Raw genomic sequence first — 14,665 nt, 5'->3', positions numbered from 1 at the left:
CTCATGTCCCTGACATGGACTCCGATCCCTCCTCATGTCCCTGACATGGACTCCGATCCCTCCTCATGCCCCTGACATGGACTCCGATCCTCCTCATGCCCCTGACATGGACTCCGATCCCTCCTCATGCCCCTGACATGGACTCCGATCCCTCCTCATGCCCCCTGACATGGACTCCGATCCCTCCTCATGCCCCTGACATGGACTCCGATCCCTCCTCATGCCCCTGACATGGACTCCGATCCCTCCTCATGTCCCTGACATGGACTCCGATCCCTCCTCATGTCCCTGACATGGACTCCGATCCCTCCTCATGTCCCTGACATGGACTCCGATCCCTCCTCATGCCCCTGACATGGACTCCGATCCCTCCTCATGCCCCTGACATGGACTCCGATCCCTCCTCATGGCACTGACATGGACTCCGATCCCTCCTCATGCCCCTGACATGGACTCCGATCCCTCCTCATGCCCCTGACATGGACTCCGATCCCTCCTCATGCCCCTGACATGGACTCCGATCCCTCCTCATGTCCCTGACATGGACTCCGATCCCTCCTCATGCCGCTGACATGGACTCCGATCCCTCCTCATGCCCCTGACATGGACTCCGATCCCTCCTCATGCCCCTGACATGGACTCCGATCCCTCCTCATGCCCCTGACATGGACTCCGATCCCTCCTCATGCCGCTGACATGGACTCCGATCCCTCCTCATGCCCCTGACATGGACTCCGATCCCTCCTCATGCCCCTGACATGGACTCCGATCCCTCCTCATGCCCCTGACATGGACTCCGATCCCTCCTCATGTCCTTGACATGGACTCCGATCCCTCCTCATGCCCCTGACATGGACTCCGATCCCTCCTCATGCCCCTGACATGGATTCCGATCCCTCCTCATGTCCCTGACATGGACTCCGATCCCTCCTCATGTCCCTGACATGGACTCCGATCCCTCCTCATGCCCCTGACATGGACTCCGATCCCTCCTCATGTCCCTGACATGGACTCCGATCCCTCCTCATGGCACTGACATGGACTCCGATCCCTCCTCATGCCCCTGACATGGACTCCGATCCCTCCTCATGTCCCTGACATGGACTCCGATCCCTCCTCATGCCCCTGACATGGACTCCGATCCCTCCTCATGGCACTGACATGGACTCCGATCCCTCCTCATGTCCCTGGAATAAGCACCAAGCCCTCCTCATGTCCCTGGCATAGGCACCAAGCCCTCCTCATACCCCTAGCATAGGCTTCAAGCCCTCATCATGACCCTGGTATAGGCTCCAAACCCTCCTCATACCCCTGGTATAGGCTCTAAGCCCTCCTCACGCCCCTGGTATAGATTCCAAGCCCTCCTCATGCCCCTGACATAGACTCCAAGCCCTCTTCCTGACCCTGGCATAGGCTCCAAGCCTTCTTCATAACCCTGGTATGGGCTCCAAGCCCTCCTCATACCCCTGATATAAGCTCCAAGCCCTCCTATTGCCATGGCATAGGCCCCAAGCCCTCTTAATGCCCCTGACATAGGTCCCATGCCCTCCTCTCCTCATGTCCCTGTATTGGATAAGTGGTCAGAAGATAAATGGGTGGATAGATAGATGGATTTCCAACAGCTCAGTTAATGCAGTACTAAGCTACGTATATCAAAATGGATGCTTTTGGAGAAGCAAGATTTATTTTAATAACAAGGCTATTTAAATCATCTAGTTATTTAAAAATTTCATTTCACTTTTTCTTTTGTTTGAAGCACTTCAGTCTGAACAGTGGTAAAATCTTCCTTACAGACTTTATTTTATTTTATTTAAAATTCACTATTAGCGCTTAGTCTTCAAAACCTATAGGCTCACTTGTTAGGAAAGCTGATCAAAATATCAAGCCCCAGTGATCTGAAGACCTTACTAGCAGACTACTCACTAATTCTGGTCTTCATTATCAGCTTCTTAATGTGCTGTATATGTATTCTAGCTAACATGTATACACTATAAAAACATGTTGGTGCCTTTTTAAAAACATATTTTTAACTAAAAACTAGAGCTATCTGTATTACTTTATAAGAAACACAGTAAGACTGTAATTTACTCATAGGGGCTTTTGTATTTTAGATGGCGAATTTGCATTCTTTCAGCACTAGATGGCAATGTCTCTACAGAAATAAGAATCAGAGCTTGAGACTAATAGTAAGGAAATAGCACAAAGGGGTGCATAAACAGTAATTTATGTCCAAATAGATGCAAACATTTGTAAATTTGTTCAGTATGTTCATGTAGTAGCAGGCAATCTGAAATTAATTCTAATTCAGCAGTTTAACAGCTGAATCAGCTGCAATATTTATGTTTACAGTACCAGACATTCAAAACACCAAACAATAAAACAGAAATAATCATGAAGAGTCAACCTTTCTGCTTGATCCAATGACGATTTAACATAACTTTAGGGATAAAGGTTTTATTTAAAATCTTTGCAGGAATGAAATGCAAAACTTAGATGTTAAAATGGGGTTTAAAAGAATTGTAAAAGGTATTTCAAGCTTACAGTTGACTACCTCTAAGAAAAACAAACATATTAAGTTTATTGCAAGAGGAATGATTAAACAAAATGACATACATTCTGTGTCTAATGCTAGATGGAAGGGAGTGAATGAAGGGGACAGAGAAAACATCACACCGGCAAAATAGGAAATGCTTTATTTGTTAAGTTCGTTGCATTTTAGGTTAGAAAGCCTGAATGTTTTGGTGAGAGAATTATTACTGATGCTATGATGCGCCGCCCTCAGTCTGAAATGCAGTTCAGTGCAGTTACCTTGTCAGGAATTATGTTTCATGTGGTTATGTGAATAATTTAAAAAGACATTTTGCAAAAGTCAGAAATATAAATTCATGTCTGGTTTTATTGCATGGAAGAAACCGTGTGCAATTTTTTAATCAAATTTTTATCATCATATTTCAAATGTCATACATTTATTCTCCTTTACAGGATAGTAGACATTTTCAAACTGAATATAGTTTTTTTTTTAAGCTATGCATTTATTTATAGCATATTTGAAAATTTCAGCTTAAATAAATTCTATCTTTGCACTTCACAACGTCAAAGGGAATCCTTTCATGCAAGCCTTTATGCATCTACTCTAGGATTTTATTTTTATTTATTTATTTGTTAAATCTTAAATTTTTTTTTAAAAAACTAGAATCTTCCAGCAGCATTTAAAATGTACCACATAACATATAGACATAATGGGTGATTGGTTTCATCATAAGGATAGAAACTGGTACCTTTATAAATGTACTTTGAAATATTCCATTTCATTCTTACTGGAAGGAAGATCACACTCATTTGTTATGTATTTGCTGTCGCCCCATACTGGTCACTTAGATGTAATCTAGAATAAAAAAATACTCTGCTGAAATTTGTATTTTGTTCAGTTTATAAAGGAGCATCCTATGTTGACCCTCTTTATAAAGGTTTGGGTCCTAAACCAGATTTTGATAAATGTCTTTCGCTATCAGGTTTGCCGTTTTTCCACAGTCTAATAGCCCTGAGCACAGTGAATCTTCACATTCCCAATGAATTACGGGATGATTTAATAAATGCCACAATATGCATGCTGAAGCTAGTAATTTTATTGCACAAACAGGCGCAGGTGCCCTCTAAGCAACCTGACAACAGCACTCAGAAATCTCTGAAGCTGAATCCGCCATGACAGGGGCTTTAATAACAATTCAACCAAATACCGTCACCATGTTTGCCTGCAATTTATCTTCCTCCTTCCACTTGCCACACTTCATGAAAACTCTCACTTCTGCTGCATTGGATGGGGAGAAAAAAAAAGACCCAGAACAATGGGTGACATTACTGGAAGCATCACGGTGAAATACTGTATGCTGCTGCTGCTTCATGTTCTTTAGAGCACTATATTTTTTTAACTATGTTGCTAGGGAGATGGACCAATAGGACTGTCAGTGATATCTGCAGAAGCAGCCCAGAGAATCACAACATCAACAGTCCTGCCCTTTAGCTACCTTGAAGTGAAGACGAGCTGTTCCGGCTTCCGCTGCGCAGGAATGTCATCGAGTACGTGAACCTGACTGGAGTGCACAGCTGCTAGTAGTCTGGGAGCTCCACTGGGTGAAGGCCTTATAGCGTCTCTGTGGCTCTGTGAGGACATGAAATATTTCTCCTTGCTGCAATCCCTCTTGTCTCATGCATCCTGATTCTCTAACAGCAAACTCTGCATGATGCCTGCTGGCAGTATTTGCTCCTGGGCTTTGGCACCTCTTTAGGGAAAAACTTAGGTGTGCCAGAAATTACACATTGACAATAAGGACAGGTGGAACGGGCTACCGACAGATGACTATGTTCACCAGGCACTTCTTCGGAAGGATTCCCCCTAATTCTCATACGCCATTTTCTTACCTCACATATGCGTATTTAAAAAATCATTGTAATTTGTAGCACATGTATGTTTATCTTATATTCAATATAAGGTGCCATATTAATGTCCATTGCCCTCCAATAAGGCTATGCGGAGAGCGTTTTTTTTTTTTTGGTGTCCATTATTATTTCAAAATACTGAAACCCACTGAAAATACTGAAACCCGCCTACTTCTCCCTTCACCCTCAAAAGAGAAAATCCAGATCCTTCTTCCCAAATTCCCTGTGTGTCATAATTCCTCCCTTCAGTTAAGTCAGATATTCCCGATAGATAGATACTGTAGATAGATAGATAGAATGGCATGTGATGTTATTTACTTGAAAGGACATTATATTACCCTTTCGATGTCCGTCTGCTGGAATAGCCAAAATAGCCTGCAGAGGTCTACAAGGGCATTCACTCATAGTACAGTGGTACCATATATACTCAACTCTCCGCCATAACCCTTTGTTTGATATCTGGTGGCATTTCTTCACTGGCTCCCTGTTGGCTCTCACATCTATTCCTCGGTGCTGGCTTACAGGTCCATCAATGAACAAGCACCCAGCTCCATCAAAAGGACCATTTTAACCCTTCAATCAGCAAACAACCCTGCTTGGAGATTCCTCCACCACATGAGAAGATTCCCTTGTGTGGTTCCCCGATGGTGGAATGAGCTGCTGAACCACATCTGACTCCCTCTGCATCTTCATGAAATGCCTCAAGACTCATGCGTTCCATAAACCATAAGCCTGATGCCTCTTTACCTTCCCTGAATGTTCTAATATTGCACTTCTGGTCCTTGAATAGTCTTATTAAGGTCTTGCTTTTTAGAAGTTGTCGTGTATCTCCTGCTCCAGTACTGCTCACACTTGTACCTGGGCATTCATTGGAAGCTCAGTCTAGCTGCAATCATGTCTATTTGACTCCTTGACAGAATGTATCAGAATCCGAACCAAGTTTACACATACCTGTACAAGGAATTTGATTCTGGTAGTTGCGGTGTGCTATTTGCCTGACTTGTATATTGCTTTGTGTAAAATTTAAGTATAAATTTAATAATAAATTTGCTATGTGCGCAATGTGCAATTTTAATTATAAATTCAATAATATGTGTAAAAATTATATATATATTTAGCTATAGACCATGTTAAGCACGACCAGCCTAAAACACATTTTAATACAGTTCAATTGCACCTTTATCAAGAATACAATACAGCAGAATTACCTTTCAACATCTCAGAACTAAGAGTACTGGGCAGCTGACAACTTTATATCCCTGCTCTGCTATACAGCAAAACCTACTACAGCAGAATGATCACATCAGAAACAGCCTGTTTCCAGGATTTATAACTGTCCTATTTGGAAATGCCTTTCTGAACACAACATCCATCCTGTCACTGATCCTTGGCCACAAAATCTCTGCCTCAGCAGAACTGTTACTCTTCAGGGGACTGAGTAACTCTGACCTTCTACTCAATAACAAAACACTACTGTTTATCGCAGTTATCCTAGCCAGATATGTACTGTGAAATTGGAAATGTAAAAATGTGATATATGTTAAATGATCAGTAGCCTGACCTGGGGAACGTCAACTGACATTGCTTCAGGATCACTAGAAGTTTTTCTTTCTTTCTTTCTTGTATTTTATATTGGTTCTGAAAAAGCACAGCTAATAAATATTATCATCATGTATTTTTGGTGTGAAAAGAGAAACATCTATTGTTTGGTCTTTCACATGTTTCAGCATTAAATTGATCAACCAACCATCATGGACTACAGAATCAGACGGGCTGGAGGATTCAGAAAAATGCGTTAACTTGTCTTAAAATATATACTTTTTATATAATGTATTCAATATCGGCATCACAATGTCAGAATCAACTAATGTGTTTATTCCTCATTTTGCCATGATGTGGGGGTGTGAGTTGGGGGAGGGTTGTTAAGGAGAGGACAAAATGCAGAAACACCACTATTGGAATAACTCAGATGTACTCAAAACAGATCCCATGCAATTTTGAAACAACTGACAGCTATCCAAAATATATTTCCCTGAAAGTGTTTCTCCACTGCTTCTCTGCTTTTTCTTTAAACTGGTGATTGGATTCATCACAATATCAGAAAGAACCAGATAAATTTTTGAATACATGCTGAGCATGTGTGCATGTCTACACTGCACTATGTGCACACAAAACCTACAGTGATCATATTTTTATGCATGTGTGAAAAGTTCTACCTGTTAATAAGTTTGTGCTCCTACTCTCTCAATAAAGCACCTACTGAAGATTTAGCACCACAATTAGTAAGCCAATACTAAAGACTAACTATAGCACCAGAAATGAATGATGGGTAAAGGACATTAAAACCCTTCTTTGCTAAATTAATTGCTGGGTACTGGACAATTAAGAATACAACTCAATTAAGAATTCAGCTAGCAACAGCGCCAGTGAATTCAGTGTAGCTTGAGGTCATTTTTGTCTATGGGTATGAATAATTAGGATATACAAATACTCACACTATTGTTAATTTAGAGATACCAATTCATGTAATGATATGTTTTGGACTCTATAGTATTTTATGTGAAAGGTGTGACTCACCACAAATGATGAGAGAATTTGGAAGATGGATGGCCCCAAAAGCTTTCTTTCCATCTCCTTCCTCTTTCCTTCAATAAAGTTCAGAGTTTCCTTTGGGGGAGGAGTCCGCGCATCTGGAACTGCCATTCTGCTCTGATAATCCTTATGCGACTTTTACAGTGGTAAGACCAAAGAGCTTTCCAGTACCTTTCAAGAGGTTAATGCGGTCTAAGGTGTACAACACAAGAACTTTAAGTGGTTTAAAAGCAATGCATGTTGTCAGGCCATGTTCTTAGATCTGCTCTGGTTGTTTGACCGGTATTGCTGGTATCTTGGTCTGCTGAATGAAAAGGAGGATTACTGAGGTTATGGACTTCTGTTGCAAAATATAACAGTGTATAAATATCATATAATATATGTTATAGGTTATGTTCCTGTTGTCAAAGTTATGAAATAATATACAAATAATGTATGTACTGTATTTGCTATACTTGATTTTGATTTAAATGAAGCATACAGAGTATAGTAAAAAATACATATGATTTTTCCCCAATCATATATTTCACACTTCCTTAAAATCTCTGAGTGGTTTATGGGTGTATTAATCTGAAGTGCTACATTAAGAGCTCAAGTTTTATATGACAATGTGGCTCATACTTGCCCTCTAAGCACATCTTGTCCAAGAGGGATTAGACAGTTTGCTCTGGCAAACTAGGTGACACAAATAATATTGCCTCTTTCATCATCAATTGAAAATGATAGAAATATATAAATAAGGAAATGGGTGCTGAAGGATTTTGACTGTTGTGTCACGCACACTTTGTTCAGAAACAATAACTAAAAATTAAGAAGCTGTTCATGGTTAGTTAAAATATCACTTCTGGGTTACTTGTGTTGGACAGTAACTGTCTAAGGCAGCTGTTGTGAAGCTTGGAAGAGCATTTGATTACTTCATATTCACATTATAGTTAGCAGTATACAATTCAATGCCCAAGTCAACCTGAATTAGAGATGTCAGTAAACAGTTGTTCAGGAAGATTACAGGATTCCCATTTCCTTTTAAGTAACTGTTTATGTATGGCTTGGCTAGAGGTGACAGTCTGGGAAATTCTGGACTCTGGAATGCGTTCATTCAGTTGATCTGCTGTAATTGCTTGTGCACATATATTTCCAGTTTCTGATAGATTTTTTTTTACTCTGTTGTCCAATAAAGATACATATAAATTTTTCATGGCATGTCCACTAAGCTCCTCTCTTTCTCAACAAATTAGTTTTTTCCCCAAAACCATTTCCCTTGACTAAAGCACTCACTCACCTTTAAACATGTTTTTCCTGATTCACCAAATAATTGATGAATAGCAAACAATACTTTTAACTGGTCATTACCAAGGCAAGAATGCAATGTGGGATGATAAATATGATAGTAGCCAAACCAGCCTGGAGATGTAACATTTTTTTTTAAATGTAATGTGTATCTAAAAGAGAACCATTATAACAAAATACATTCTTTTGTGATTATATTGCGATCACATATCATTTTATCTACACATGCCTAAAATCTACAGACCAATAATTACAGAAAGCTGATTTTTTATGTAACCGATAGTGATGGGAAGTTCGACTCAATTAACCGATTCGATTCCTTTGAACTGTCCGTTGTAATGAATCGATTCTAAAATCGATTGTATGATTCTCTTTTTTTTTTGTCTTTTTTTGCACCTGACCGTATGACTCAACCAGTGGCGGAACAACTGCACACAAGGCCCCAGGGCCCTCTCTCCCAAATGGGTTTGTCACTTTTTGAGGTCCCCCTGAAACATTTCCGTTGTGGTCCCTGCTATTTGCAGCGCGTTTTTTGTGTTTGCAGCGCGTTCGTGTGTTTGCTGCGCGTTCGTGTGTTTGCAGCGCGTTTCCGTATTTGCAGCGCCTGTGTTGTCAAACTGATGGAGACGTTTTTTAATTTGTTGTGGTTTTTTTCTGTTTGCATGTGTTTTCTGAAGTTGCAGCGCGTTGAGCTCTCTCGGCCACCGTACATTTCTGCAGAAAAAACGTGTAAATAAATTCGAAGGCATTTGAATTTAAAAGTGTTTTATTTGTTGGTGTGTGTTATTGTTTAGTATTACTTTATTATGTTAATATATAAATATAGGCCAATACTTGTGATCATTTGTTTTTAAAGTATTTGCAAGCATATTGTGCACGAGTATAAGTGACTGAACCACAGGTATAACAATAACAACATTAGCATGAATAAAATATTTATTACATGATATATGCCTTGTTTAAGTATGATTTGTTTTTACATTGTTGATTGCATTCAGTTTACTCTTTGCAACAATTTCGCTGGAGAAATATCACACATTTGCACTTTTTTTTAATACAGGAAAAGTTTGGTGATAATTAATGCAGCTAGCGAATTACTTACATAAAAACCTACTAGTTGGGGTTGCAATAAGTTATCGTATTGACCAGTAAACATCAAGAAACATAAATAACACAATCAACAAAAATCTGCTGCCAAGTCAATCAGTACTTGTACTGATCGCTTGCTCTATTTTGATCGCGGTTCCCGAAGAGAACGCTATCGGCAATCTATGGCTCATCCTGCTAGTCCCGGATGTAGAGGGTTTGATTTCAGATCGTATTTTAAACCACTGAAATTGTGGCAGCGTATTTGAAACAGCGAAAATAACGGGACTGAATATTGTAAAGCAGAAATAAGAGGACTGAATGTTACTGCTTGAATAATAAAGATGCGAATAAAACACATGGAATATTTTCAACTGAATTTTCAAATTTATTTTGAGGCAAAGTTAAATGAACTGAATTCATGTGGTTGAATTATAAACATGCACTTTAAAATACGTATCTTTTGGAACCGAATTTTGAAAGCCGAATATTTTTGTACTGAATATTTAAGCAATGAAATTACGATTGAAATGTTTTCAGTTGATATGTTCAATGTTTAAATGTATGCACATATTAAATTACAGTCCCCAAAAATTCAAAGCGTCATTAATGCAATGCGTTTTTATTCGATAAGTGTAATTCAACGTGTTTTTTTTCATCAATGACTTTTGTCATTAATTTACTTCCATACAGACCCGCATGGAGTGCAAAAAAAAAACATAGTGCGGAGAAAGGTTGAGCCATATTAATAAATGATATAACAGCTCTTGAATGAATGTTACGATCTTCAATAACAGCCACTATCGGTTTAATACTGGCGCAGCCAGGGAAGCCAACGATTTAAACGACACTCAAGGACACCCGCTAAGCACGAACTTTGCTAGGGCCGCCAACTGTCACGGATCTGGCGTGTGACACTCACGCCTCTTTCACTTTCAAGCGCACGCGGGAAATCTTACGGGGATTCTATACTACGGTAAGTCAAAACACTCGTTACAAAATATCGTCCCCGAATATAAGACGACACCAGTTTTTCAGGGTTTCGTCTTATAAAAAATCATCGTCTTATATTCGGGTCAACATGTTAATTATAATACGTGATTTTTTTCTCCTTACATTAGGAAAACGGCTAAAAAAAAAACAACCGTAACGAGGGGCTGTGATATATATGATCATCATGCAACGTCATCAACGTCAAGTTCACCAGTCAGTTCTCCCTTTTACACAGGCTGTGGCAATAAAAACGCCTACGTTTATCTGATTGAAAACAGTTTTGCCGTTAGGAACAAAAATTAGCTAGCATCATTTATCACTAATAGTTTTCCATACATGGCATGCCACTGGCTGAGCAGGCCTGTTAAAATTAACTAGAATACCTCTAGCAATTCACTTCTAGAGTACAGCATTGTAAATTGCTCTATTTTTCTGTCGTATAATTACATTCAGTGAACAATATCTTATAGTATATTTCACGACACACTTGCACCAAAATATCTTGTATCCCGTGATTTGCCTGCATCTAGCCAGTGATAGGCTATATTTAAGCCTGCAAGCCTGGTGATGAAAGTTATTAAAATGGCAGAAAATAAATAAACAAAATTATATATTTTAACTATTTAAAATATTTTAAATACATAAACTACAATCTCTCGAAGTGTTTTGTTACAAATTTCATCCAGCAAAAAAACCTACAAAATACTCAAAAGTAATTAAATTCATTTAATTGAAATGCTGCCAATCTTTGATGTTATAAGATAATCCATCCATCCATTATCATAACTGCTTGATCCCCACTGGGGTTGCGGGGGGCCCGGAGCCTATCCCGGGAACAACGGGCACAGGTGGGAACCAACCCTGGGCGGGTGCCAACAACTACTGGACCAGTTTAGACCAATCAGCCTACCCCACGCGCTTTTGGACTGTGGGAGGAAATCAGAGCCCCCGGCAAAAACAGTGAGAGCATGCAAACTCCACACAGAAAGGACCCGGGACTGAACCCATGCAGGACAACTGCGCCACCATGCTGCCTGATGCAAGACAATGGTAAATGATATTGAAGTATATTAATAATAATAAAAAAAACTGATTTGAATTTAAGAACTTAAATGGAGCTATGCTGTGTTTACATGCTGAAACTAAAGCATTATGACAACTGTGCCTTGTTTGTGGTGAAGGGCAACCATTTTGACTCTCACCTTGGGTTCAAAATGGTCACAAACGGCCCGGCATGGCTCACCAGATAGGCTGCAGGCAACCCTGATGAAGATAAGTGGTCTGAAGAAGGATGGAATAATACATTTATATTTTTATGGCACGGAGAAAAATTATTTTATTTAAGATTATCTTCTCCCATTTGCATTTTGGAGAGCTCTTGAGAGAGGTTGGGGTTCACTTCTTATAATGTCATATTTTATTGGTTTGAGAATCAATATAGATTTTTTCCTCTTTAATTATTATATAGATAACTGACATTTCAACTGTGGAAACTTTAAATGTGGCCTTTTTTACAGGGTTCCTAACTGGCAGAATTGGTATTTATATTGAGCTGGACAACTTCTTGGTAGACGCTGATCCTGTACAATCAATGGTTGTGAAGATATTAAGCTTTAATTAATGTGTCACGAAAGCAGAGGAAAATTGTATGAAAAACCTATTAAAAATCCATCATTTACAGGTAATCAGACACCTTATAATAATGTAACATTTAATTCACAACATCTGAAATTTCAAACGAATGCTTAAAAATTCTTTCAGTCATAAAAGTATAATGTAGCAGAGCTAACATTTTAACCATCAATCCATCTATCTTCCTTAACCATTTATCCAGTACAAGGTCATGGTGATTCTGGATGGGATGTCAATCCATCATAGGGCATACAGTACAGTACACTTAGGGCAATTTAATGGCATGTGGGTTTTGATTACAGGAGGAAACCTATGCTAACACTGGAAGAACAGCACACATAGAACCAGGTGCGGGAATTGAACCTCAAAAGCTGTAGCTGTATACTGTAGGCACAGTTCTACTGTTATTAAGGCTGTCTGAAATATGACATACTACTAAGTGTGGCTTGGGAGCTCTTTCAGCAAGATATGGTGAAGAAGTCACGACAGGCTTAGGGCTGTATAATATTCTTGCATCAAATGTCATAAGAGTGATTTCAGAGTTGGTGTAACTTCATAGTGTAAAGATTCCTTAAGTCCAACCTTAATTTATAGGCATGGTTGGAGGATGAATGTAACCAGAATTTATACTTTTTTATAGCACCAGCAACTGAAAAACTACTCAGTCAAATTTGTTAATGACAGCCCAGGACCCTGACAGCATATGGTAAATGGATGGATGGTGTCAACTCATATAGGGGTGAGAAAATTTTTTAATAATTCTGCAGGCGATTTTGTGGGAGATACTGCTGTAATAGAATCAGGTGAATTATACGGGAACATGAATTATATCGGATTGTGGTCTTAAGTGTTTAATAGTCTCACAAAAAGTATATGTCAGGAATTACTCTTGCACTACGTATTGTAATTAATTACAACAACAACAGCAATAACAATAAGAGTCATAATCATCATCATGGTTATGTTTAAGTATTATTTTTCTTCAGCTGAAATCTCTGGCATTTATTTTGTAGTAGATGGCCAGTGTAGGCCTATATATTCATATTTAGGTTTTGATTTTAGTGCATCCCTATGTATCACAGAATATAATTCTTTATGAACTGTGCATGATCTCTGGGCTAATTGTATTTGAGATAAAGGATAAAGGCTTGTAGTGACCTTTATGGTAGTGGCAAGAGCTGCTCCTCTAGTAAGGGCAGAGGGGATTGAGCTGACCCAGTGAATTTAATTATATTGACAAGTGGTGCTACGGCCCCTCAGCAAGTGAGACATAATCAAGGATGCTTAATTTTCTCAGGCACCCACCTTATTATATATTGATGGGGATTTTAAGAGCCGCAATAGTTGTAATGCCATAGCTTTTCCCTGTTAAACTACATGCATTTGTAAAACTTACAATTGACACAAAAATATATCAAATGTGGCCATATATTTCTAAAAGCTTCATTACCTTTTGATAGATTACATACGTGGATGTGTGCATTGCATTACAGGCTGTGGAAACAGCAGAAAAGTGATTTGGCAATTCAGGATGTAGCCTCACAATAATACAGGGTAATGAAATAATTAACGAAGGATAAATAACCATTGAAAAAAATAACAAATGTATTACAATCCTCCCACTATGAGAATTTATTGTTGCATTTATCATCTTAAACTCCTTTTTATAAGTAAGGCTTATACTTCAATATATTTTTTTCAGTAATAAAAATACTGTTGGAATTTTCTTTATTTAAACACAACCTAAATACAAGGCCAATCCGTCGCAGAGTACTCAGCCATAGTCATCATTTTCACTGAAGCACATGACCATGAACTGTGGAAGGAAACATGAGCAGCCAAAGGGAAGCCCAGGAGGAAAAGCAGGGGTTAGATTCAAACCGGTGACCTTTGGAAGGTGTGAGATAGCAGTGTTACCCATTGAGTCAGCACACCATTTGGGAGAGGCGGTATTGTACGCTGTTACAAAAGATAAAAAGAAACAAAAGCAGATACAAAGTATACTGTATAATAAAATAATAAAGAGAAAACAGGAGATTATTTGCAGTGAATGCGTCTCTGGATCCTGACCTGCTGAAATCATTTATAATAATGGAGAGGAAATGATGAGAGGGGGTTTGCTTGGGCGACAATTAAACCCAGGACTGCACATTGACATTTAGGTTGAACCTTCTCCTTTCCCTTCAAGATTTAATAGAATAAGAACAGAGGGGCAGCATACGGTTGGTGACAAGAGAGGTGGCTGCCTGGTGTCAGAAATTAATGGCAGTCTCTGCGGCTCCTGTAAAATAATTTAGCAGCTCCATTTTGGAATGAGACGGAGGGTAGTACCTGTAGTCCATCTGTCTCTGCATCCGTCTCAGTGGGGTTTCAGCTCGCAGACGTCGTTTGATAAAAGCCAACATCAGCTCCTGCCAGTGGCTTGGGGGGCGTCCTTAAAGGCAAGCCTCGCACCAGCGCTCCATAGCCAGCCACTGACCGGGGCCATAGACCGACACAGTCTACTTACGACCTCTGCATGACTAAAAAAAATGTATCGCAATATCAGGGCATTTTTTGCCATCCTCTATATTGCAGCAGTTAAATAATTTCAAGCTTTGCTTATTTAAGACCACTATCCCTATACTATCCCAATAAA

General features: G+C 39.4%; 2 long non-coding RNA genes across 2 annotated transcripts; one reads left to right on the top strand and one right to left on the bottom strand.

Moving 5' to 3' along the window:
• Nucleotides 1-3,709: 3,709 nt before the first annotated feature.
• On the bottom strand, nt 3,710-14,437 carry LOC140590909 (uncharacterized). Its single transcript, XR_011991814.1, has 3 exons — nt 14,359-14,437; nt 4,026-4,159; nt 3,710-3,808 (listed from the first exon to the last, which is right to left on the bottom strand). It is a non-coding gene; the product is annotated as an uncharacterized lncRNA (long non-coding RNA).
• Nucleotides 11,693-13,291, top strand: LOC111839158 (uncharacterized). The gene is made up of 4 exons (XR_002837040.2): nt 11,693-11,782; nt 11,913-12,076; nt 12,330-12,375; nt 12,668-13,291. It is a non-coding gene; the product is annotated as an uncharacterized lncRNA (long non-coding RNA).
• Nucleotides 14,438-14,665: the final 228 nt, after the last annotated feature.

This window comes from Paramormyrops kingsleyae, chromosome 5 (genome assembly GCF_048594095.1).
Source record: "Paramormyrops kingsleyae isolate MSU_618 chromosome 5, PKINGS_0.4, whole genome shotgun sequence".
NCBI lineage: Eukaryota > Metazoa > Chordata > Actinopteri > Osteoglossiformes > Mormyridae > Paramormyrops > Paramormyrops kingsleyae.
The sequence above is the reverse complement of the archived record's forward strand: the minus strand, read 5'-3'. Positions and strand labels throughout refer to the sequence as shown.